General features: G+C 45.4%; 1 long non-coding RNA gene across 1 annotated transcript; it reads right to left on the bottom strand.

Annotated features, from left to right (window-relative positions):
- Positions 1-139: 139 nt before the first annotated feature.
- On the bottom strand, positions 140-27,294 carry LOC114210879 (uncharacterized). The gene is made up of 3 exons (XR_003609598.2): positions 27,226-27,294; positions 10,855-10,949; positions 140-2,018 (listed from the first exon to the last, which is right to left on the bottom strand). It is a non-coding gene; the product is annotated as an uncharacterized LOC114210879 (long non-coding RNA).
- Positions 27,295-27,450: the final 156 nt, after the last annotated feature.

The following is a 27,450-nucleotide window of genomic DNA, read 5'->3' as shown; positions in this document are numbered from 1 at the left end:
CTGGGTGGCTCAGTCATTAAGCATCTGCCTTCAGCTCAGGTCATGATCCCAGGGTCCCGGGATCGAGCCCCGCATCGGGCTCCCTGCTCCGCGAGAGGCCTGCTTCTCCCTTTCCCACTCCCCCTGCTTGTGTTCCCTCTCTCGCTGTGTCTCTCTCTGTCAAATAAATAAATAAAATCTTAAAAAAAAATAAATTCCTTCCTTAGTCTCATCTTAAGCAATAATATCCATAAAATCATGGTCACGATGTACTACTTACATACTTGTCTAACGCATACCAATAGAAAAGCCTAATTATTTTAGAGTTCATCAGCCTGTGTCCTGCTTTGTGGTTCCTGCACCAGCCCCTTTCTCTCACTGCCTGCACACAGCTGTCTGACACACGAGCTGTGACAGAGCCCCAGTGTTTGCCCACAGGTCTGGTTTGTGAGTGAGAGGCCATTTGCTTTTCCTAAGGGGTGTTAGAAGCAACGACATGAAGAGAAATCCCAAGCATTCAGGCTGGAATTTTCTTCCTGGTGTAGGACCTCCTCAGACTTCATCTCAAAGCACCAACAAAACTTTTCCTGCCCCAGGTGGTTGCAAGCTTACATTTTCTATGGATTCAAATTCAAGGACAGATCAAGGGTGAAATACAGCAAAGTCAGCAACATGTTTGCATCTTTACCTTAGTCTTCCAAGTGTCTTACATTTTCCTTTCTGATAGAAATAATCAATATCCTCATGGAGTAGCATGTGACTTCATAAGAATAGAAGTTCTAAAAATGCCAGTGCTGTCACTAACTTGGAAATTAAAAATTTCCTCATGCATGTGTCTTAAAAGAAGTAATGCTCATTTCGTGGCCATTGTATGATAATTTTGTTGGTTAATATTAAACATGATTTTTAAGGACTTTAAGGAAATCAGTGATGATAGTAAGCAAATCATTAAATATTTTTCTTGCAGCTATAGGTGTTTCTTCTTTTATTCAATACCCATTTTCCCAAGAAGTTGCTTGTAGATCAAATGTTATTTTAAATGCTCTCAGTGTATTCACTAATGGAAATGCCTAATCAATCCTTCTGAGGCCAGAAGAATACCCACATGCCAATATATTTATACACCAACTTCATTATACAACCAAACCTTCATATAGGTTTAGATTTAAATTTTATCACACCCTCTAAAGCACAGTACCCTTGTAACTTACACTATTTTTAAAATATTTTGAGTGTCCAGAAATGGATCGTCGACATGAAAACATTCATGCTCTATGTTCAAAAGTCAACTCCACATCATATTCTTTGAGAAGGTCACTAATGAAGAAGACGAAGTCTGGGGCGGGGCGGGAAAAAGACTAAGTCTGGGACTCCATGAACCGGTTTGAGAAAGATCCAGCGTTTTCTCTGCTCAGTCATGACCTCAGTCTTTATTTGCAGAAGCAAATGTTTCTGATGAATCCAGTTGAAGAGATGAGATGTGGATGCTGTGAACATAAGAGGCAAGGAGTTTGGATGGGGCCCCTTGAGCCAGTCTCTTCTTGTGGGACAAGTGTGCTCTCCAGGAAAATGAATGCAAGCTATTGTAGGACAATGTATGGTTTAAGGGAGAATCAGTAGACAGGCTCTTTTACTTTACGTAGGGGGTGGATGGTTCTCTTTTCTATGACTCTGTTTTCTATGATCACTTTTGGCAGAATTCTTATGCTTCTACCCTGTACCTTCTAGTTGGACAGACACCTAGGAAACCGATTAGCAAGAGGTGACAGTGGGCTGCAGCTCTTCAGCCCGTGGCGGCGGTGTTCTTGGGCCTCTTTGTTCTACCCTGCTCTTGGGCCTTCCTCCACTCTGTTTTCTGCCTGACTCTTGCTCATGTTGACTTGACCTTGTGTCTGCGGTTTCCAGTTTTCCTCTTTGTCTTGATGGCAAGTTGGACGCCCAGTGCTCTTTCTGGGACACCAGTGGCTCGTCCAGCCCCAGACGGTTTCTGTAACCTTCCTCACCAGGCAGGTTCCCCAGCCGGGCCTACGTAGGTTCCTCTGCAAGAGAAGATCAGTTGATTTCAATATATTGTGAAGGCCAAAGGCCAGCCTTAAGAAACTCCTAGGACGATGTAAACCAGTGATTATGAAAACCAAAGAGCTGTCCTCTTCCTGGATGCAAAGCAGCAGAGAATGTGTGGCAGAAGCCAAGCGCACACGGTGCTTAGGTATTTAGGTTGTGAGGTCAGTCAGGCCTGAGCTGGACTCCAGTCCTCTCCTCTGTGTTTATGTAGCCTGGGCATTAGCCCTGGAGTAGATGTGATGGAGCAGGACCACATCAAACGGTTATTGTGAGGGTTAAGTAGGATAATGCACGCAACGCACATGCCTGGCATGTAAGCAGGGGACTTCTTTCTCACGTAGTGAAAATGGTGTCATCTCAACCCATTCTAGTTCAGAGAAAAGATGGCCTGATAGCAGCCCTTTTGAGAGGCAGCACAAATTAGTGGTTAGGAATATAAACCATGGAGCCTCATCACCTGGATTCAAATCTCAATGTTCACTACTTTTTTTCTCCTCTTAATGAGGTTACTTACCTTCTTGACATCTCGGCGTTAACTTCCCTGTACTCTTCAAGAAGGTGTGTGTCAGGGCAACTGGGTGGCTCAGTCGGGTAAGAGTCTGACTTCAGCCCAGGTCATGATCTCCGGGTCCTGGGATCGAGCCTCGCATCGGGCTCCCTGCTCAGTGCAGAGTCTGCTTCTCCCTCTGCCCCTCCCCCCCCCGCTCATGTGTGCTCTCTCTCTTCGCTCACTCTCGAATAAATAAATAAAATCTTAAAAAAAAAGGCAAGGGTCATGAAAGACAGACAAAGATCCAGGAACATTCCAGATTAAAAGAGAAGAGAGAGACGTGACATGTAATGCAATGTGGGATCCCAGGTTGTTTTTACCAGTCGTAGTGCTAAATCTGATTCAGTTCCGGAGATTAGGTAACAGTGTTATAACTTTGTTAAATTTTTAATTTTGGAAATTGTGCTTTGGTTACGTGAGAGGATGTCCTTGTTTTTAGGAAATGCTCACTGAGGTATTTAGGAGTAAAGAAGAATTTTTAAAGTATGTAAAGTCCTTAGAACAATGCCTGGCACTTAGCAGGACATGAGTGATCCCTGTTATTTGCTAACTGAATTTTTTCCGGTGCCAAATTCCATTTCGTATCAAACAGTGCTATTGTGGCCTTCATTAACAATGTTGCAGGAAACTGGCTAATCTCACTGCTTTTTCTTTTCCTGTTTCTCTGCCTTTGGGTTTTGGATTTTAGGCAGTCCCAGAAAATTCAGAAAAGCTACAAGGAGTTTCCTTTGCAGACTTAACATCTCTCCATTCTTGTTGCCCTCTGTATGGAAATTGGCTTAGGAATGGACTCATGACCCAAACCAAGCTAATCACCCCAATCCCAGAACTTTGGCTTAACTATTGGAAAAGAGGCATTCTCTGTTGGCCTCACTAAGGTTGTGAAACCCAAGCTTCAAACTGCTGGGGGGAGCTTTTGCTACCACATCGGACATGGGGGTGGTGCACAATCGAAGATTAGAGAGAACAGAACCATTAGTTGGAAACACAAAGAAATGATGCCCTCATTTGAGCATCTGGGCCCAGCCATGCTTTCCAGAATCTGTGCTTTTTGTTACATGGACCAATGTGTGCGCTTGAGTCAGTTTGGGTTAAGATCCATCCCTTGCAAGGATGAGGATCCTGAATGACATGGGGCCTGGGTGCCTTGTATTTCTGTTGATTCCGTGGCTCCCATGTGATTGATTCTGGATGGCGGGACCCAGTGCCCTGTGTAACTAGCACTTGGAATGCTTGCATGGGTGACACTTCTTGCCACTGGGTGGGTCGGAGGTCCTACTCTGTTCCTACTGGCCTTGTGGAGAATCCTCTGGTTCACTGCTCTTGTCCTGATAAGGAAAATCTGTGTTCTAAGATGGCCAACCGAGCCGGTGGGAGAGTCCCAGTCCTTGCCCCGGGACTCTTCTGGGTTCTTGTCCCCACTCTGCTTCCCACTCACACCGATTGGGTTCTTCTCCCTGCCCTGCTTCGCGCATGTGCCAAAAGTGCCAAGTATGCAGAAGTGGAAGTGTATAAATTACCCCCTTTGTTTGTGCTTGGGGCTCAGACCTTTGGAGACTCCTCTGAGCCTGCTGGCGTTAAATAAACCTCTTATCCTCCAAGATCTCCGAGCGCTGCTTGGTTCTTCCATCGGGCCATCTAGTTCAGGTTCCCTAACATTTGGTTCCCTGACCAGGAAACACAACCGCGCTGGCCCATTGTTGCCCCCGGTTTGGGGGCAACGGCAGGGTGGTGACAGAACGAGGGATAGTAACAGAGAAGGCGCGCCCTGCCTCATTTTCAGCAATCTCCCACCCCGGTCGCCTCGGGCTGGCCCCGCTCCGCTGTTCCCACCGGACTTGAGGAGACTTGGCAGATGAGGACCTGGTCCCGATGTTGGATTCCGGTAAGGCCTGGGGCCCCAGGACCCAGACAGGCCCACCCCCACTGGGGTGGAAGGGGAGCCTGATCACCTCCCAGAGACCTCTTAGAGGTCTCACAGGTAGGGATTCCCAGGGAGGGAATGTAATAACTTCTGGATTGTGAATGTGTGAATGAATGCACTGTCCGACTTGGCTTACTCAAGCAGACTGATTCTGTGACTCCGCAGCGGGCACCCTTAAGTCCCCAGAAGCCTGTGGAGTCTGAGTGGGCCCATCTGCGGTTCCATGGTGAACGGCATACGGTCTATGGCGGCATCGGAATAGTTTCTGACTATAAGTCACAATGCTGAGACTGCTAAGGCTAAGCCTCACCTAAGCTTCTTCAGGACACGGCCGGACGGGCATCTGATTGGTCTCCTCATCTCAGGAGGCACAGCCCCCCCTTCCTCAGGACTCTGTGCCACCACACGCGGGGACATCATGCGGTCAGGACAGAGTAAACCTACAGTTCTAGAGACCATGATCAAAAATTTCAAGAAGGTCTGGCCAAATTGCCTAAGCCCGGTCGTGTGTGAAATGCTTCAGAACACTTGATGGAGACAAAGCGGAGCAACCAAAATTGAGATCATGAGACAGGCCTGGGGGTCTGGAATTTGCAGAGGTCAGAGGACCTGGGAGTCAAGTTGGCCTTCTCTAACAAGGCAAGAGCTCCAGCTGTTTAGGTTCTTTAGCTTCACAGAGCACCTTTCCCTGTCATCTCTGGGTGGTGGGAGGTTGGGGCGAGCATCCCCCAGGGATGGGACAGGTTTCAGGTAGGGAGAGGCAAGGGACACTGGCTCTTCTGGAGAGGCCTGGGGCAAGGAAGTCAGGGGGAGGAACCGTACTAGAATGAAAACGGAGAAGAGGTCAGATCAACAGCCAAGCCACTATACTGTTCAAAGGCAGATTCCAGTTGTCTGTCTGGGGTAGGGCTGACATTGGCGATTTAAACAAGACACTCCAGGCCATACAGATCCTGCTGGTCCACTGGCTGCACTCTGAACAGCAAAGCTTAGACATTGTTTCCAAACCTCCTTTGTAAGAGTCACCTGGGAGGACCTTGTTAAAAAGGCAACCATTTGGGGGCTGGGGTAGCCAGGTGATGGGTATTAGGGAGGGCACGTGCTGTGATGAGCTCTGGGTGTAATACTATCCCTCCTATGCAAACCCACTGAATCAAAATGGGTGGGATGGGGGTACTATCCCAGAAGCTGTGTGTTATCCCAGAAGCTGTGTGTTTAAAAATCAACCCCCGGGGGCACCTAAGTGGCTCAGAAAAAAAACAAAACCTGTCAGACTCGGGATACCGAGCCTCATGGAAGAAGGCACAAATCTGCCAACAACAGGTCCGATACCTTGGTTTCCTCCTCGCCCAAGGGAAGAGAGAACTAGGACTGGAGAGGAAAGGGGTCATCATCTCCCTGGGGGAGAATTCCTGGGGGCCCCCAGGAATTCTCGTAGGCCCCCTTTTTGTCTGGGGCGGGCTGTGGCAGGGAGATGATGACCCTTTTCCTTACCGGAATCCACACGCAGGATTCTGCCGCATCTGGATCCCTGGGCTCTCGGCAATAGCAAGACCCCTTTATGATCTCTTAGGAAGACCAGATCGAGAACCCCCTGCCTGGACTGAAAAGGAAAAAATAGCACTCGGGGTACTCACCCAGACTGTTGGATTCTGGCAACGGCCAGTGGCTTACCTGTCAAAGAAGCTGGGTCCCGTGGCAGCCAGATGGCCACCGTGCCTCAGGGCGCTGGCAGTCACAATCCTACTCATCAAGGAGGCAGACAAACCTACCCTGGGGCAAGAACTTAATGTCAAGGTCCCTCATGCAGCTGTGTTCCTCCTGAACACATAGGGACACCGTTTTCTTCCCCACTCTCGGCTAGCGCAATACCCAGGGTGCCTCTGCAAAAACCTGCAGGTCACCCTTGAAACAGTAAGGACATTAAACCAGCAACCTTTCTCCCCACAGAAGAGGGGGAATCAGACCATGACTGCTCCGAGGTGACTGATGAAATCTACACGAGCCATCCAGATCTGCGGGATCAAACCATAAAGAATCCAGAGCTCACGCTGTTCAGCAATGACAGCAGTTACCTACAAGAGGGTGCCTGGAAAGAGGGTTATGCAGTAACCACAACCACTGAAGTCCTAGAAGCTAAGGCATTACCAGCTGGATGGTCAGCTCAACGGGCTGAATTATATGCCTTAGTCCGACCCCTCACCCTCAGTGAGGGCAAGCGAGTCAACATCTATACTGACTCCCGGTACGCCTTTGCTACTGTACGTATACATGGAGCCATCTACAAGGAAAGGGGCCTCCTAGCCGCAGCAGGAAAATCTATCAAGAACAAGGAGGAGATACTGAGTCTCCTTGAAGCCATCTGGTTTCCAAAGGAAGTAGCAATCCTGCACTGTAAGGGACACCAGAAAGGAGTTGACCCCATAGTGCGGGGAAATTGTCTGGCAGATAAGGCAGCCAAGACCGCAGCCAGTGAGGACACAGACAGAGCCCCTTCCCTCACCATGTCCCTGACACTCCCAGAAGAAGTCCCTCCTCCCAGTTACACTAAGAAGGAAAAGGAATGGGCCATGCCTGAGGGAGCCACCCTGACTGAAAAGGGTTGGTGGATGATGCCAGATGGGTACATCTTTGTTCCAACAGCAACTGGAGGGCAACTAGTCAAGGAACACCACCGACTCACTCATCTGGGAAAAACTGCATTAGAGGCCCTTCTCAAGAAGCACGACTACATCAGTCAGCTGCCAGTACTATGCTGAGCAATGAGTGAACGATGTATATAACATGTGCTAAAAACAATGCTCGGTCTGCACCACAGTCCCTGCCGGGTGTCCAGAGGATGGGAGCAACCCCCTTCGAAGATCTAGAGGTAGACTTCACAGATGTGCAGCCGAGCAGGGGGTTCAAATATCTCCTAGTAATAGTATGCACATACTCTGGGTGGGTCAAAGCCCTCCGGAGCAGGACGGAGCAAAGCTGGGAAGTAGCTAAAGTCCTCTTGCAGGAGATTGTGCCCTGTTTCGGCCTGCCATTAAAAATCCATAGTGACAATAGACCTGCATTTGTGGCAGACATTGTACGGATCTTGAACAAATCTCTCAACTTCACCTGGAGACTCCACACTACTCACCAGCCCCAAAGTTCAGGGAAAAGGGTTTTCGAGAGACTATGGAGTCAGGATGAACCCCGGCAAGTTGAGAACCCTATGTGAATTGGAATGGCCCACCTTTGATGTCGGGTGGCCTTCAGAAGGGACATTGGATGTCCCAACGATGGTGAGTCGTAACAGGAGAACCAGTGACAAGTCTCACGTGTACATAACACCCCATCCTACTCTGAGAAACCACAGGCCACGGTAGACCTCATAGAATCCCTCTTCCAGACTCATTGGCAAACCTGGGAAGACTGCCAACAGTTACTCCTCACCCTGTTTAACACAGAGGAAAGGAGGAGAATAATGAAAGATGCATGGCAGTACCTGGAAGAACACGCACCAGCGGGAGTCATCAACCCTGCTGCCTGGGCTAATACAGCCGCACCCGAAGAGCGCCCAGCATGGGACTTCATCACAACTGAGGGACAGGCCCACATCTGGGGAATCCGGGTAGGAGCTGAGAAACCCATGAACACAGGATATACACTCCAGTTGACCCCGAGGCACAGGAAAGCCAACGGATGGTAAACACCTCCTTTGTGGCTCAGGCCACCCCAAACATCAGAAAAAAACTTCAGAAACTAGAGCGTTTTGCTGGGATGAAATCACCTAACTAATAGAGATTGCCAATAAGGTCTACGTGAACAGGGAGGTCGCAGCCGAACGGGAAGCCGACAAAAAGATGAAAAAGAAAGTCAGCCTCTTTGCCGCCGCCCTGAAAGAAAAGGACAACACAAAGATGGGGAGACCCCAACCACCGAAAGGGGGGAAGCCCAGAACCCCCTTGGCAAAGGATCAATGTGCCTATTGTAGAGAGAAAGGGCACTGGAAAAACGAATGCCCAGCCGCCACGAGGAAGCACCCCGAGAGGAGGACCTCAAAGGCCTTTTGGGAATGGACTCAGACGGAGGGGGACCGGGCTCTTTCCTCCTTGGCCCCCATGAGCCCACGGTCAGAATGAAGGTGGGGGGCCAACCAGTGAATTTTATGGTTGATGCTGGGGCCAAGCACTCTGTTGTCACCTCCCCAGGGGCCCCTTTCGGCAAAAGGACTGCGACCATCCTTGGGGTCGCCAGGACGTGGGTGATACAACAGCCCTTGTGCCAGGCTCGCCAGTGTGACCTCGGGGGCCACAGGGTCCGACGTGAATTCCTTTATCTGCCTGATTGCCCCATCCCTCTCCTGGGCCGAGACGTCCTCTCTAAGTTTAAGGGCCCAGATAACCTTTGAGCCCACTGGACACACTAGGCTCCGATCGAACCAAGGCAAGAGGAGACGGGGTCTCTGAACAGTAGAGTGAGTGACTTGCACCCTCAAGGGAACCTTAGCAAAGTTTTGTCAGGAGACTAACTTTCATGGCCAGATCTGCTACCCCTAGCTCTCCTGCGTGCTCGCTGCACGCCCGGGACATCAGGTTTCTAATTAACATATGGACAGCTTCCCCAGTGCTTGGGAAACTTTCCAGGAAACTTGCACCAGGTTGGAGATAAAGGGATAAAGGAGCAGCTTCAGGCCCTGGGGGCCACCCTATAAAAGTACACCTTTGAGAGGGCCCCAATCTCCTTAGGGTCTCAGGTACACTTCTTCCAGACAGGGGACTCAGTTTGGGTCAAAGATTGGAAGAAAGAAGAAAGCTCATCATTTGGACGAGGAGCTGTGCCAGTGGAGCGTCCAGCCAGACTTCACGAACCCGCTCCAGCTTCACCTTCGACGAGACCCAACTGACTGATGGACATCTGCTCACCGTGGTCCCTGGCTCTCATCGGCGTGATTTCTCTCATCTTGGGAGTCGGACTCTGCGCTGTTGCCCCTCCTGACTGGACTTTCCCCCAGAGGCTTCTACCTAAGGTCATAGATCCCACTTTTACTGGCCCTCTGCTGTCTACTCCTGAGCGCATTTCACCACGGTTTTCCTGGCCCCAATCAGTCCTGGTCTTCTGCTACCTGGTGTGCTGTTAAGTTTATGATTAAGTCTGTGTTCGCCCCAAGCCTTGCTGTCAACCTTCAGAGTCAAACAGAATGATGCCCTCTAAACTAGGTGTTTAAAGGGGCATTAAAGGGGGGAATGATAAGGAAAATCTGTGTCCTAGGATGGCTGACCAAGCCAGCAAGAGAGTCCCAGTCCTTGCCCCGGGGCTCTTCCGGGTTCTTCTCCCTGCCCCGCTTCACGCACGCGCCAAAAGTGCCAAGTATGTGGAAGTAGAAATATATAAATTGCCCCCTTTGTTTGTGTGGGGCTTAGACCTTTGGAGACCACTCTCCTCTGAGCCCGCCGGCCTTAAATAAACCTCCTATCCTCCAAGATCTCCGAGTGCCGCTTGGTTCTTCCATGGGGCCATCCAGTCCAGGTGCCGTAACAAGCCTACTTCCCCCTCTGGATGTCAACTTTCTCTAATTGCCGACAGCAAAATAGTTGCTGTGCGTAAACATCTTTTCCTTTGTTCAGTCCAGGACCATGGCTCATCTGCTCCCTTTTCCTTACAAAAACTCCATTTTGGGGATTAGAAGGGTGCATTCCTGGCTTGAAATTTATTTTGCTTCAGGGCATTTTGTTTATTTTATTTTATTTTATTTTTTGTTTTTAAAGATTTTTATGATATTTATTTGTCAGAGAGAGTGTGAGAGAGAGAGACTGAGCAAGCAGGGGGAGTGGGAGAGGGAGAAGCAGGCTTCCCGGCTGTGCAAGGAGCCCAATGCGGGACTCGATCCCAGGACCCTGGATCATGACCCGAGCCAAAGGCAGATGCTTAACCAACTGAGCCACCCACGCATCCCAGCCTCAGGGCATTTTAAATAACACCACAGATCAGTGGTAGATACTCCATGTTTTGTTTAAATTTAACAGAAAACCCAGAGGCCTGAGAGGATCCAAAAGGATGAGATTTGCAGGGAGCTCTTCATGAACTGGGAGGAAGGGGAAAAGAAAGAAAGTCTCAGCACGAAGGCCTGAGGTTCAGGATTTAAATGACATCTATGAACAGGGACGGGCCAGAGCAAAGTTGTCAAACACATTGTCTTTGGAGCCCAGCCTGTCCCCAGTTCAGTGGTGCATCTCTCCACTCCACACTGTTCCCTCCAGGTGCCTTCTTGCTCATCAAGCCTCTGACATCGACTGGTCCTCTGATCATTTCCAAGTGGGTTCCCCCCCCCACCACCCCCCCCCCCCCCGCCACCCCGCACCACCTTGACTGCTGGAAATGACATTCTTCATCCTCGGGCCAAATTGCCCACCTCCTGGGTCTCCAGTGTCTTAGTGACCATTATTCCTGGTCGCCAGGCTAGAACAGATAGGCATTTCAAAGGTAAGTTTCAGATCATGTCACCCCCGCTTCCACATGAAGTGCCCACACCCCTCTTCGCCCCCAACGCAGCCTCAGCTTCCACCACTCCGTTCTCTGCCCCTGCAGTCCTGGGCTCCATCTGGACAAACTCCTTTTCTTCCTCACACCAGTCTCTGAACGTGGCTTCATATTTTTTACTTCTGTGACTTTTGTCATACTATTCCCTTTTTCTGGGATACTTTTCTCCCCATCTTTTCCTGGCAGTCCTCTCCATAACTCAAGGGCACCTGGATCTTATTCTGCCACTCAGTAAGGATATTCTTTTTTTTTTTTTTAAGATTTTATTTATTTGAGGGAGAGAGGGAGGGAAGGAACACAAGCAGGGGGAGCAGGCAGAGGGAGAGGGAGACGGAGAAGCAGGCTCCGTGCTGAGCAGGGAGCCTGACGTGGGGCTCCATCCCAAGACCCTGAGATCAGGACCTGAGCCAAAGGTAGACCCTTAACTGACTGAACCACCCAGGCATCCCTCAGAAAGGATATTCTTGAGACCCCTTGAACTAACCCATCGCCTAGTCTATGGCCTCTCACTGCATTTATCACATTCTAGCTTGTGGGATGACCATTCATCTCCTGTTTCAAGTTCCCCACTAGAATTTTCTCTAAGGGACCAGGTCTGTCTTGCTTCTCTTTGCAGAGCAGTGCAGTGAAGTGGTTATGATCATGGGCTCTGGAGCCAGGTTGCCTGGGCTTGAGGTGTGGTTCTGTCATTCACTAACTGTGTGACCTTGGGCATTTTACTTAACATTTCTGGTTTCAATTTTCTGAGTAAATGGGAATAATAACAGCACCTGCCTCATTGGATTGTGAGGATTAAATAAAATAATATACGTAGAGAGACCAGAACAGCGTGTTGCACAGCATAGCTACTTCCAGGATTGGCTATCATCACCATCATTGTCTCACTCTGATTCATTCAACAAAATACTCACACTGTGCTATTACATGCAGACACTATTCTAGGCAGTGGGGTTACAGTGATGGGCCAGGTCAGGTCTCTTCTCTTGTGAGGTACATGTTGGGGAAGGTCGGAAAGGATGCAAACAGACAAGTGGACAAATAGATGGCCTAACTTCAGATAGTGATAAAGGCAGATAAGTGATAATTGAAAAGATGACATGATAGAGACTTGGAGGCTTTGGGATGTATTTTTGATCACTGTTAAATGATACAACTGTAGATGTCTTGCATATTCGCAGTGCTCAAAAATGTTTGGGAAAGATGAATAGATGAATAAACACTGAATTATAGTATTTCCCAGGGGCTGTGTTTATTCTCATCAATACTAGAATCTTGAGAAGCTCTTATGATTCAATGGATTGTAGGCATGACAGAAGGTGGGTGTGAAAAAGATTCTGAGACAAGGGCCTGTTCTCTCTCTCCCTCCTCCCATTTCACACACTGTAGCTCCCTTGATCTCAGTCTGATCTAGTCTAATTTATGATGAGGTGGTCCTCAAGTTTAGACCCTTGGCTCTGGCTGAGTCACAGCTCCAGCCAACTGGCTTAGATCTCACAGTTGGGGAGCTAGGGGTGGTAAGGTGCTGCTCTGTGAGTTGTGGAAGGGTCATGGCCAGAGAGAAGCCCTTCTTATTTATTTACTTAGTTCAACAGAGCATGGTAAGGATGTGTTCCTGGAAATCAGGGCGAACATTATGTAGAATGGATAGAACCAGCCTCCTTCCCCAATTGTGTAGCATACTTTCAACCATCGGCAACTGAATGCAGATGGGTTTCTCAGTTTCTGAGAGAGCAGAGAGCTGAGGGAAAAAGACACAGGGCAGGGCATTTTGATATCGGATGAATGTATCAAGAGCATGAAATGCTCTGGGAGCATTGGCGGCATGTCAGATAGGGAACATCAGATAGAGCACCCAGGGGTGAAGGAGGCCAAGGCCAGGAAAGAGCAGGTGTGCAAGGAAGGGGGAGATAAAGGAGCAGCTGAGGCAAGCTTAGTTTTTGTCACATCTGGCTTAAGGTTGCCCATGCTGTGAATGCAAGCCCTGAAGTCCCTGTGCTTAGAAGCTCTGTGTGAGCCTCGTACTGAGACTAAAAACAATTTTATATCTTTTACACTTCTGAAGTAGTTCTTCACACAGTGGGAAAACCATATTTATTTGTGAATCCTGATGCCACATTATCTGTTCCAAACTGTCTTCCAGTCCATTCTGGGTACAGCAAGGCTAATATGCAGCTGGTATTCCTAGTTTGGCCATATAGGATATTAAAATGCTGACACATTTGGATTGCTGACACTTTGGGGGAAGATGGTGGAGTAGGAGGGCCCTAAACTCACCCCATCCGTGGATAAAACTAGGTAACATCCACATCCATATAAATAACCCAGAAAACACCCCGAGGACTGGCAGAACAGACTCTCCACAGCTCAGTGTAGAGAGGAGTCTACATCAACGAGGGTAGAAAGTGTGGAGATGCAGTTGGGAGCAAAATGGATCCTCACATCAAGCACCACAGGCATAGGGAACCCGCATGGGGAAGACAAATCCCCACAACATTTGGCTCTGAAAACCAGAGGGGCATAATTTCACAAATTTTCACAATCAGTGGGGCTTAACACCTGGAACTTCAAAAATCAGCAGGCCCTGCTCTGGGGGAGCTGGAAGAAGAAAGGAAACTGAGTCCCTGTCCTTAAAGAGACAAGACAACAAATAGCTCCACAGAGATACAGCATAGAAGCAGCAGTTTGAAAAACACCTGGGCTATACAGGAGGGAGACTTGTTTACTAATCTCAGAGCATGTGCTGGACGGGCAGGGATCATTGGAAACAAAGGAGCTGGCTGGCAGCATTTCCCTCCCTTGCTGCACAGCCAAGATACATGGACACCAGCAGGAACCAGTGTAGTGGCAACACTTGCTACCTAACTTGCTAAGAGCACACCCCACCCCTTTGTTCTCCTGCAGACATGCCCCCTCCACCCAGGCCTCGGCTCTAGGTCCTCTCCCACAGCAGCCCCTCATAAACGTGCTAACACTGCAAGCCCTGCCTTCTGCATTTTCTGGGGACTTGTCCCCTTCAATAAGTCCTTGCCTGGAGCTGGTCCAGAGTGGTGCCACAAGCCTGGCGGTGTGCAAGCAGTCCTGACAGGGGACAGCACCATTCCAAAGTGACTCTTACCCTGGGCAGAGGCGAAGGTAACCATACACACACCAGTCTGACTGCAGCAATGGGCTGGGGGCAGATATTTGGTCTGACTATAGGCCCTGCCTACCAGCAAAAGTTTTTCAGGGTACAACACAAAGAAAGCATCCTGCAGTTCAGTGCTACTGCATCTTTGATAAACACCCGGTCTGACTCAACTCAAATCTAGGGTGGCCCCAGACTGGCCCACTAAGAACACAGGCATCAAACCTTGCCCACAACAGGCAAAGAGAGCCATTGCAAATGAATGGACTGAAGGCAAAAGCAATTCAGCCACAATAGTAGGGTGCACGAAACACAAAGGAGACACCCCTCAAGTGCCAAGTTCTGATGAACAGAACAGAGGGCACCATAGGAACTCTTCCTCATAAAGTCACTACTTTCAACAGCTGGTGATGCAGCTGACCTTCCTAATACATAGAACCAGACACAGAGAGTTAGACAAGATGAAGAGACAGAGGACTGTGTCCCAAACAAAAGACCAGGACAAAATCACAGCAAAAGAGTTAAATGAGAAGGAGATATGTAATATGCCTGATAGAGAATTTAAAGTAGTGATCATAAAGATGCTCACTGGACTTGAGAAAAGAGTGGAAGGCTTCACTAAGACCCTTAACAAAGAGACAGAAAACGTAGTAAAGGACCAATCAGAGATGAAGAGCTCAATAACTGAAATTAAAAATATGCTAGATGAAATAAATAGTAAACTACAGGAAGCAGAAGAATGGACCAGTGACCTGGAGGACAGAGTAGTGGAAAGCAATCCAGCTGAGCAGGTGAGAGAAGAAAAGTAATACAAAATGAAAATAGTTTTACGGAATTCAGTGACACCATCACACATAATAACATTCACATTATAGGGACTCAGAAGGAGAAGAGAGAGAAAAGGGGGTGGAAAATTTATTTGAAGAAATAATAGTTGAAAACTTCCTGAATCTGGGGAAGGAAACAGAAATCCAGATCCAGAAGGCACAGAGGGCCCCCAACAAAATCAACCCAAGGAGGTCCACACTAAGACACATAGTAATTAAAATGGCAAAAAGTAGAGACAAAAAGACAATTTTAAAAGCAGTGAGAGAAAAGAAGATGGCATATATAAGGGAAACTCCATAAGGCTATCAGCTGATTTTTCAGCAGAAACTTTACAGACAGAAGGGAGTGGCATGATTCAAAGTGCTAAAAGGAAAAAAATCTGCAGCCAAGAATACTCTATCCAGCAAGGCTATCATTCAGAATAGAAGGAGAGATAAAGAGCTTCCCAGACAAACAAAAGTTAAAGGAATTCATGACCACTAAACCAGCCCCACAAGAAATGTTAAAGGAGACTCTGAGTGGAAAGGAAAGACCCTAAACAGGAGTAAGAAAAATGAGAAGTACAAAAGCAGTAAAATTAAGTGTACCTACAAATACCAGTCAATGGATTCACAAAATAGAAGGATGTAAATTATGACACCATATACCTAAAACGGGGGGGTTGGGGGAGAGGACTAAAGAATGGGTTCAAACTTAAGTGACCATCAACTTAATATAGACTGCTATATGCATAAGATGTTATATACGAACCTAGTGGTAACCACAAATCAAAAACCAGTAGTAGATATGCAAAAAATAAAGAGAAAGGAATCTCAGCAAACTGAGAGAAGAGAGCAAGAGAAGAAAGGAACAGAAAAGGGGTGCCTGGGTGGCTCAGTCAATTAAGTGTCTGCCTTCAGCTCAGGCCATGATCCCAGGGTCCTGTGATAGAGTCCCCTCATTGTGTACCCTGCTCAGTGGGGAGTCTGCTTCTCCCTCTGCCTCTGCCCTTCCCTACCACCCCCCCCGCTCACTCTCTCTCTCTCTCTCAAACAAATAAAATCTTCAAAAACAGAGAGAAAGGAACAGAGAAGAACTACAAAATAACCATAAAACAAGTATCAAAAAATGGCAATAAGTACATACCTATTAATAATTACTTTGAATGTAAATGGACTAAACACTACAATCAAAAGACATAGGATGACAGAGTAGGGATTCAAAAACAAGACTCATCTATATGCTGCCTATAAGGGACTCATTTCTTACCTAAAGACACATTCAGATTGAAAGTGAAGGGATAGAAAGGCATTTATCATGCAAATTGATGTGAAAAGAAAGCCAGGGTAACAATACTTATATTGGACAAAATAGATTTGAAAACAGACTGTACAAGAAACAAAGAAGGACACTATATAATCAAAAAGGGAACAATCCAACAAGAAGATATAATGATATAAATATCTGCACCTAACATGGGAGCACCCAAATATATAAAGCAGCTAAACACAAACATAAAGGAAGCAATCAATAGTAATAGAATAATAGTAGGAGACTTCAACACTCCACTTACATAAATAGATCATCCAAACAGAGAGTCAACAAGAAAACAGTGGCTTTGAATGACACATTGGACTAGATGGATCTAACAGATATATTCAAAACATTCCATCCTAAAACAGCAGAATGCATATTCACACATTCTTCTCAAGTGCACATGAAACATTATCCAGAGTAGATCACATAATTAGGCCACAAAACCAGTCTCAACAATTCAAAAAGATCAAAGTCATACCATGCATCTTTCCCAACCACAATGCTATGAAACTAGAAATCAACCACAAGAAAAAAATCTGGAAAAAACACACAAATACATGGAAGTTAAATGACATGCTACTAAACAATGAATGGGTCAACCAAGAAATAGAAGAAGAAATTAAAAAAACAAAACAAAACACGGAGACAATAGAAAATGAAAACACAATGGTCCAAAATCTTTGGGATGCAGCAAAAGCTGTTCTAAGAAGGAAGTTTATAGCAATATAGGCCTACCTCAGGAAACAAGAAAAATTTCAAGTAAAAACCTAACCTTATACCCAAAGGAGCTAGAAAAAGAACAGAACCCAAAACCAGTAGAAGGAAAGAAATAATAAAGATTAGAGCAGAAATAAAATAGAAACTAAAAAAATCAATAGAACAGATCGGTCAACCCAGGAGCTGATTCTTTGAAAAGATCAATGAAATGGATAAACCTTTAGACTCATTTAAAAAGAGAGAGAGAGTGAGCGGACTCAAACAAAATCAGAAATAAAAGAGGAGAAGTAACAACCAACACCACAGAAATACAAAGGCTAAAATGAGAATATTATGAAAAATTCCATACCAACAAATTGGACAACCTAGAAGAAATAGATAAATTCCTAGAAATATATAACATCCCAAAACTGAATCAGGAGGAAATAGAAAATGTGAACAAACCAATTATCAGCAATGAAATTGAATCAGTATTCAAAAAACTTCCAACAAACAAAAGTCCAGGACCAGATGGCTTCACAGGTGAATTCTACCATACATTTGAAGAAGAGTTAATACCTATTCTTCTCAAACTACCCCAGGAAATAAAAGAGGAAGGAAAGTTTCTAAATTCATTCTATGATGCCAACATTACCTTGACACCCCAAACCAGATAAAGACACTTCAAAAAAAAAAAAGAGAACTATAGGCCAATATTTCTGATGAATAGAGATGTGAAAATCCTCAACAAAATATTAGCAAAATGGATGAAGGACCTAAATGTGAGACCTGAAAACATAAAATTTCTAAAAGAGAGCACAGGCAGAAATTTCTCTGACATTGGATGTAGCAACATTTTTCTAGCTCTGTCTCCCGAGGCGAGGGAAACAGAAGTAAAAATAAACTATTGGGACTACATTAAAATAAAAAGCTTCTGCACAGCAAAGGAAGCAACAAACAAATCTAAAAAACAACCTACTGAATGGGAGAAGATATTTGCCAATGACATATCCAATAAAGGGTTAGTATTCAGAACATATAAAGAACTTATACAAATCAACACACACACACACACACAAACAAATAATCCAGTGAAAAATGGGCAGAAGACACGAACAGATATTTCTCCAAAGAAGACATTCGGATGGCCAACAGACACATGAAGCGATGCTCAATGTCACTCATCACCAGGAAATGCAAATCAAAACTGCAATGAGATATCACTTCACACCTGTCAGAATGGCTAAAATAAAAAACACAAGAAACAACAAGCGTTGGCCAGGATGTGCATTGTTGGTGGGAATGCAAACTGGTGCAGCCACTGTGGAAAACAGTATGGGGGTTCCTCAAAAAGTTAAAAATAGAAAACTACCTTATGATCCAGTAATTGCACTACTGGGTACTTACCCAAAGAATATGAAAATACTAATCCAAAGGTATACGTGCCACCCATGTTTATGGCAGCATTATTTACAATAGCCAAATTATGAAAGCAACCCATCAACTGATGGCTGGATAAAGAAGATGTGGTATATAGATATACAATGGAATATAACTCAGCCATAAAAAAGAATGACATCTTGCCATTTGCAACAACATGGATGGATCTAGAGTGAATGCTAAGCAAAATAAGCCAGTCAGAGAAAAACAAACACCATATGATTTCACTCATATGTGGAATTTAAGAAACAAACAAAATAAGAAAGAGACAAACAAAAAAAACAGACCCTTAACTATAGAGAACAAACTGATGGCCACCAGAGGGGAGATAGTGGGGGGATGGATGAAATAGGTGAAGGGGATTAAGAAGACACGTATCATGATGAATACTGAGGAACGTGAAGAATTGCTGAATCACTGTATTGCACACCTGACAATGATATAACACTGTATGTTAAATGTATGTATGTAATTAAAATTTAAAAAAATTTAAAAATGTTGACATTTCTATCATGGTTGGTAAATAGGAAAATAACTGCTTTCTGGCTGATACCCTTGCTTTACAGATATGAAATGTTTTGACACCTACGAATGCTGCACAAGTTAGCTATTATTCTGTATTATGCATTTAGACATTTATAGGTATTGAGTTAAACCATTTGCTACAAATCCACAATTTTTGAGTGTCTGTTATGTGTAAATGATCAGATAAAGTTTGCATGCTGGGCTAGACAGGGTATAGGAGATACCCATGAGCCCCCACGCTGATACACTTCACTCCAAAAAAGCCCAGATGCTTGCATGCCTCAGTCTCCCATTTCCCTTTGTGAGGAGAAACAGGAAGAGGGAAGACCAAAGGAAATACCATAATAACCAAGCCCAGACAAGCTCTCCTCTGCACCCACTCCTTTCAGGACCAAGCAGAGCCCTAGTCCTGCAGAGCCACGTAGCAGCAGCTCAGGGAGCAGGTGCTGTGTGGTTCTCCTAGATCTTGAGGCCTGGGGGTGTCTGAGTGAGTGGAAGAATAAAGCCATCAAAGGAGTTAACCCGTGGTAGAGGGCACTAGGACTGATTTCTCAGGGTCTGAGTGAGGACCAAAGCTTTGGTGGGGGGTGGGGTAGGCTGCGTGGCAGAGCCTTGGTAATGGGTGGCAGTGTCTACAGGGTGGTGGCACCTGTAATGGCAGCAGAAAATGGGCCAGCATGACTCAAGAAGAGCTTCCTAATATCTAGGGCTTTGGGAACAAAATTCTGTCTTAAGTCTTGGATGCTTTCAGAATGACATAAAATAAAGGCAGTGGATGGAATTAATTTTTAAAAGGCAAAGGAAAAAATGCTAAAGTTCTCTTTTTTTCCTTTTACTAACCCCTTGAGGGCTTGTTTTATTCCTTCTCAATGCCTTTTAGAGAACAGGATCTCCTTGTTGAACAGAGGCCCATATTCCGGGGACTGATGGGTGTTGGCTTTTAACCTGTTCACCACTGGGATGATGAAGTGGCCTTTCCTTCACTCTTGCTGTGAACATGCATTGATGTCGTTCATTTCAACATGTGGGTGGTTGAAGCAAGTATCACCCCCCCTTGTTCCTGGTCTCTATCTGCTGGTGGGGGTGCGGGCAGTGGGAGATGACCATGTAGGAACTGTCTCTGATTTCCAGTCATCTACACTCTGAAGACCAACAGGACGACTTTTCCTCAACCCTTTCTCCTCCTCTGCACACTGACCTCTTCCTGACCATCCCTGGGGCCTACCCATGTCCATTCTCATGGGCCTTAATTGAAAACTTATTCCAGGCTCAAGTTCAAACTGTTAAGGGACCACTGTTGGGGGTGTTAGCATTTTAAAAGTTTTAACTTGTCAGAGCATCTGAGGCTTGAACAAGATGTTGGAGATTATCTGAGCCAGGGGTCAGCAAATTGGGCTAAATCTACCTTGACGCCCAGTTTTGGAAATTTAAGTTTTATTGGAATATAATGCCCATGCATTTATACATTTTTTTTTTGTGCTACAAAATGGCAACAATGGCAGAGTTGAGCAGTTGTGACAGAGACCACATGACTCACAAAGCCAAAGATATTTACTATTTACTCCTTTACAGATAAAGCTTGCTAACACCTGATCCAACCGAGCCCTGTTGACCTCCCTTACATTTGACCAATTCTTGAACATCTTCTGTGACAGCTCACTTCCTAATACTCACCAGCTCTTTAATTCTAGAAGCTTCCTTCTTATGTTAAGCTGCATTAGCTTTCTTGATTTTCTTTTTTCTACTACTTAACTGGAAAACTAAACAGTGAGATAACCCCAAAGAGCTAACTTCTAATGGTAGAATTACAAACACCTTTACAGATAGTTGGAAGTGAGGAAAAAAGGGGGCTTTAGAAGTAATTATCTTACAAACTGCATGACATAGGTATTTGCCTCTTTTCTGTCCAACTGCAAGATCCACCCTTGAAAATTTGGGGATTCAGTCTCGTAAGCTGAGTCAAATCAGTTTTTGGTGGTGAAATAAAAACATAGGATGCCCAGTTACATCTGAATTTCAGATAAACAATGCATACTTTTTTACTGTAATTTTGCCCCAAATGTTGCATGGGATATGCTTAACCCAAATAACTATTTGCTTTTTAACTGAAATTCAAATTTAACAGAGCATCCTGTGTTATTATTTACTAAATCTGGCAACCCCATCCCTGAGCCCCATATTTTCTCCCTTCCTGATACTGAATTGAGTGCCCATAACCTGTGTTCCCAGAGTGACTTGTGCATCCATCTTCAACCACCCCCTTACTGAATTGTAAACTCTTTGAGGACAGAGATTATGGCCAGCTCCCCACTGAATCCCCAGTGCATTAGACATGGTCAGACATGTGGTAGACTTCCGCATTTGCTGAATGATTCATGCCTAATTCCCGTTCCTCCCTCTCCCCATTCCCTGCCCCAGGTAGGAAGCCACCCTGAGATCCAACTGAAAACCCAAGTATCTCTAACCTGAACCCCCAAATCCTGGTGTTGGAGAGGGAATGCCTGAATTGGGTCCCAGCAGCACTCCTGGTGTCAAGCTGGTGTCCATGATGGATCTTCAGAGCCAGGGGAACCAGGGTGGGTAGCAGGGGTGAGATGAAGAGCCAGGATCAGGAAGAGAAGGAAGGAAGTAGGTACAGACGGAAGCAGCAGGATGTTGATCTGCATGAAATCTGCAGAAGTTGTATCCCCAGCCAAGGTGATTTCATTCCCTCTATGGTGCACTTCTGTGATTGGGTGGAGCTGTTTTAGGGGACTGGCACTTGGTGGGCATGCTAAATTTTGCCCGAGGTTGGAAAAGGCAGGAACATCCTTCTGAGGCTCTGTGTCCCCCCAGGCTTTGTGGAGCCACTGGAAGACCTTGTGTAGATCTGAATGTAGCAAATCTCTTTGGTATCCATATATATATATATATATGGATATATATGATATATATATATATTTTTTTTCTTTCTTAAAGTAGGCTCCAAACCTGGTGTGGAGCCCAATGCAGGGCTTGAACTCATGACCCTGAAATCAAGACCTGAGCTGAGATCAAGAGTCGGACTCTTAACGGACTAAGCCACCCAGGCACCCCTGGTATCCATATTCGAAATGAGTAAGTAAGTGAAAATAGATATTCATTTCTTTAGGGTTATTTTAATAAGAGCCAATGAAAGCAAACAATACTAGCTGACCGAAGATAAAATCTGATAATTGGCAAGTCTTTTGAGAGTTGATTTCATTACCATTAGAAAGTTGGTAGAATGTGTTTGACATTTGTACTTCACAGAATATGGCTGTGGCTGAGCATTGTTTTCATTGGCTTCAAAGAAGATTTTTGTGTATGTGCCTTAGACATCTTTGTTTAAGGTATAAAAATGGATGAGGGCCCTTACTCACATTTATACTACAGGTAAAGTTATCAAGAAATCCATGCTTTTCAAAGCCTGTCAGCTGTTGGTCTTAAAACAATCAGTAAGACCAAATGAATTTAAACATAACAGTACTGAAGACAGTTTAAAAGAAAAAAAACCACATAAATTGCTTTTGCTTAGTTTGTAAAAGATCTTTTTCAGAGATTTCTCTGGATTCCTTACTGCAGCCACCCAGGTTGGACAGAGGGGAAGCAGGACCCTTAATTTAAGAACAAGTTTCTGTTGAGAGGTTCAGACTGGGTCACTGATGTTCAAAGAACAGAGCATTTCTTTCTTTCTTTCTTTTGAAGATTTTATTTATTTATTTGTCAGAGAGAGAGAGTACAAGCAAGGGGAGGGTCAGGCAGAGGGAGAAGCAGCCTCCCTTGCTGAGCAGGGAGCCTGATGCGGAGGCTCAATCCCAGGACCCCGGGATCATGACCTGAACCGAAGGCAGGCGCTTAACCAACTGAGCCACCCAGGCGTCCCCCAAAGAGAGCTTTTCTGACATTTCTGTACATGGCTACACTCTGGCAAAGAGGCTAATTGATGCTCTGACCCCTGTATCTCTTTTCAATTCGGTTAAACGACTGGGTAGACCCACTATAAGAAAAGCCCCAGCCTGAGTCCCAGAGGTGTTGACATAATGAAAGGCTTTGGGCTCTCAAGGAGTTGACAACCCAGTTAGTGGAGATTAGTGGGAGTACTAGACAGGCTCCAGAGGGTTCTTTGATTTCTTGTACTCCTTCCACACCTCCCACTGCTCCCCATCAAATCTATTAGCAATTACCCTGAATCTGTCCACTGCTCTTTCTTCACTACCACCATCCTGGTCCAAGATACAGACTTCTTGCCTGGACATGGGCAGTGGCTGCCAATGGTCTTCTCACTTCTACTCTAGGTCCCTGGAGGAAGCTGAATAAGGTTTCCTAAAGACATCAGGTCCTGTTCTTTGGAATCTTTTTTTTAAATTTAATTTTATTATGTTATGTTAGTCACCGTACAATACATCATTAGTTTTGGATGTGGTGATCCACAATGCGTTGTTTTCGTAAAACACCCAATGCTCCATGCAGTACGTGCCCTCCTAATACCCATCACCGGGCTAACCCATCCCCCCCAACCCCCTCCCCTCTAGAACCCTCAGTGTGTTTCTCAGAGTCCATCGTCTCTCGTGGTTCGTCTCCCCCTCCGATTCCCCCCCCTTCATTTTCCCCTTCCTTCTCCTAATGTCCTCCGTGCTATTCCTTATGTGAAGCCATATGATAATTGACTTTCTCTGCTTGACTTATTTCATTTAGGATAATCTCCTCCAGTCCCATCCATGTTGGTGTAAAAGTTGGGTATTCATCCTTTCTGATGGCTGAGTCATATTCCATTGTATATATGGACCACATCTTCTTTATCTATTCGTCTGTTGAAGGGCATCTCGGCTCTTTCCACAGTTTGGCTATTGTGGACACTGCTGCTATGAACATTGGGGTGCATATGGCCCTTCTTCTCACTACATCTGTGTCTTTGGGGTAAATACCCAGGAGTGCAATTGCTGAGTCATAGGGTAGCTCTATTTTTAATTTTCTGAGGCACCTCCACACTGTTTTCCAAAGTGGCTGTACCAACTTGCATTCCCACCAACAGCGTGAGAGGGTTCCCCTTTCTCCACAACCTCTCCAACAGTTGTTGTTTCTTTCCCTGTCCATTTTTGCCATTCTAACTGGTGTAAGGTGGCATCTCAGTGTGGTTTTGATTTGAATTTCCCTGATGGCTAATGATGATGAACATTTTCTCATGTGTCTGTTAGCCATTTGCAGGTCTTCTTCAGAGAAGTGTCTTTTCATGTCTTCTGCCCATTTTTTGACTTGATTATTTGTTTTTTGGGTGTTGAGTTTGAGAAGCTCTTTATAGATCTTGGGTACCAGCCCTTTATCTGTAGTCCCATTTGCAAATATCTTCTCCCATTCTGTGGGTTGCCTCTTTGTTTTGTTGACTGTTTCCTTTGCTGTGCAGAAGCTTTTTATCTTGATGAAGTCCCAAAAGTTCATTTTTGCTTTTGTATCACTAGCCTTTGGAGATGTATCTTGAAAGAAGTTGCTTTGAAATCTGTAAGTGTTACCTTATTTGGAAAATATTTGCAAATATGATTAAGTCAAGAATGCTGAGAGGAGAGATTATCCTGGGCCCTAAATGCAGTCACAAGTGTCCTTGTAAGAGAGAGGTAGAGGGAGCACACGGAGAAGAGAAGAAGGCAATGTGAAGACAGAGGTGGAGGTCGTAAGTGATGCAGCCACAAGCCAAGGAATGCCTGAGACCACCAGAAGCTGCTACAAGGCAGCTGATTTTGGGCCCAGCGCTACTGATTTCCTTCTTCTGGCCTCCACAACCATGGGAAAATAAATTCTTATTTGTGATAAATAAATAAATAAATAAAAATACATTCAAGTTTGCATTGTATAATTTACTGTAGCAGCCCCAGGAAACAAACTTAGCCCCTCAAATCGGTTCTCTACACAGAAGTTAGACTGAAATTTTGAAGATGCAAATCAGATCATGCCAATCTCTTGTTTAAGACCTATTCATGAATTATCATCACAAGTAAAATGGGTCCAAAGTCCCAGAGAGATATTTGTTGGACAACTGGGAAATCTGAATATGGACTGGATGTTAGATGATATTGTGGAATTATTGTTAATTTTTTAAATGTAGTAATGTTAATTGTGGTTATGTAGCAGAGGTTCTCTAGTATCGGGGGATACATGTTGAAGTATTTAGGGGTGAAGTATCCTGCAAATTACTTTCAAGCTGTTCATGAAAAAACATGTATTTTTGGGGTAGCCTGGTTGGGTGGTCCTAGCTCAGAGTCTGTCAGTCAGATGTTGCCTGGGGCTACGGTTTGTTCCTCTCCTCATGGGCCTCTCCATGAGACTGTTCCAGTGTCCTTACAATATGGTGGCTAGCTTCCCCCAAAGCTGTTCCAAAGACAAAGGCAGAAACTGCACTGTCTTTATGACCTACCCTTAGAAGTCATGTACCAGCCACCACTTCTGCTTTATTCTATTGTTCATACAGGCCAGCCCCAGGTCACTGTGGGAGGGGCTTATTCATGGGTGTGAATACCAGGAGGTTAAGATCATTGGAATCCATATTGGATGTTGGCTACCAAATTGGGGGAAAAAAATCAAACTAAATTAAGTTTTAACCAAACTCTTTACTCTAGCTTATAAAGTCCTACGTGATCTGACTCCTCTGCCGTAACTTTTCAAATAATTCTTCTCCTTATCCATTCTGTTGTAAGGACACTGATCTTTCAGTTCCCTGAAATTGCCAAGTATATTCATGCCTCAGGGCCTTTGCACTACCTGTTCCTTTCATCAGCTGTGTTCTTTCTCCTCATTACCTACCTGAAGTTGGTCAAATCTTGGTTTAAATATCACCTCCTCAGAGAGATCCTGTGGTACAGACTAAATGTTTATGTCTCCCCCAAATCATATGTTGAACCTATTCTCCCAGTGTGCTGGTATTTGGAGGTGGGGGACTCTGGAAAATGATTAGGTTTTGAGAGCAAAGCCCTCATGAGTGGGATTAGTACCCTTATGAAAGAGACCCCAGAGAGCCTCCTTGTCCCTTCTGCTATGTAAAGACACAGCAAGAAGATGGCTTTCTATGAACCAGGAAGCTGGCTCTCACCAGACACTGAATCTGCTGGAGCCTTGATCTTGGACTTCCCAGCCTCCAGAACTGTGAGCAATATATTTCTCTTGTTTAGAAGCTCCCGCAGCCTGTGGTATTTTGTTATACTGGCCTGACTGGGCTAAGACATCCTCCCTCACCATTCGTTCCGAAGTAGCTACCAAGTCTCTTGCTTTGACTCCACCTCTTTTTAATTCTCTACTTGGCAGTTATTTGACATATTTTGTATGTATTTGTTGCTGTGCTTATCATTTATATTTCCCACTTATCGTATAAATTCTGTGAACGCTTTTCTGTGTTGATTATCCTTGGATCCCAGTGTCTAAAATACGGCCTGAATCATGTTGGCACCTAGTGAATATTTATTGAATGACAACTGAGGGGAGAAGTAAGTGTTCTAGCAGTAGTTTTACAGTGTTATGGGAGCCAGAGGAGAGGACGTTTTCCAGCCTCATAACCTTGACACGTTATCAGGTAATCGCTTCCTGGGCTGTCATATGGACTAGCCTGATGAACAGCCCTTTTGTGCTCTGTGACATGGTCTAACAAAGCAATCTTCTGACAGAGCCTAAAGGCATACCAGTCTTCCGGCCAACAATCATTCTTTCCTTTTTTTAAAAAAAATTTTGAAATGGTCTAAAACCCACCTCGGCTCCCCTGCTGTCAGGCACAACTGTATCCTTCACATCCTCACTGTGTGCTCATAGCCCCCAATTTCCCTTGTGCACTGCCCCTTCCCCGCTGCTCAAAGACAGGGTGCAGCTCACTGCCTCTGAGTGGTCAGGGGGGCAGAAATTTCTTATGCCTTTCAGCCCACAAATACACCTCTACTACAGGAATGTCAGCTGAATTCCTAAATCCTGGTATGTTTCTGGAAATTCTGGAGAGGAGCCCTTCTATAGCCTGCCTATGGATCCACATCTTATCCATCATCTCTTATCCACATTTTTTCCCCGGGGCATTTCCTCTTGCTCAAATACACCAACATGTGTAGATGCCTATTGTTTTTGGCTAGATCCCATAGGGAGCTGGGACAAGAGACCCTTGCTGCTTAAAGTGGATCTGTGGATGGCAACATTGCGTCACCCAGGAGCTTGTTGGAACTGGAGCTTCAAAGACCTCCTGCATCAGAACCTGCATTTGAACTCAATCCCCAGCCAATTCATACAAGCATAAAAGTATGAGAAGCGCTGGTGTAAAATTACCTTGGAGTTGTCTTCATCAGGTGCAAAGGAGCTGAGGTAGTTAGACTATCTGCCAGTCATTAGTTAGGGGCCGCTGCCGGGGGGGGGGGTGGTGGTGGTGGTGGTGGTGGTGAATTTCTTCCCAGGATGACCGGTTTACCAAATGCAGCAGGCAGGTGCATCTGGGCCTGAGGGTGGTCCTCCAGCAGAGAAAGGCAGATGATGGCTGCTGGGAGGGAAAGCATA

The sequence above is a fragment of the Eumetopias jubatus genome, unplaced genomic scaffold, assembly GCF_037043125.1.
Source record: "Eumetopias jubatus isolate StellerSeaLion01/CBP00866 unplaced genomic scaffold, mEumJub1_p1.0 scaffold_3, whole genome shotgun sequence".
NCBI lineage: Eukaryota > Metazoa > Chordata > Mammalia > Carnivora > Otariidae > Eumetopias > Eumetopias jubatus.
Note: the sequence above shows the minus strand (reverse complement) of the source record. Positions and strands in the feature narration are given on the sequence as shown.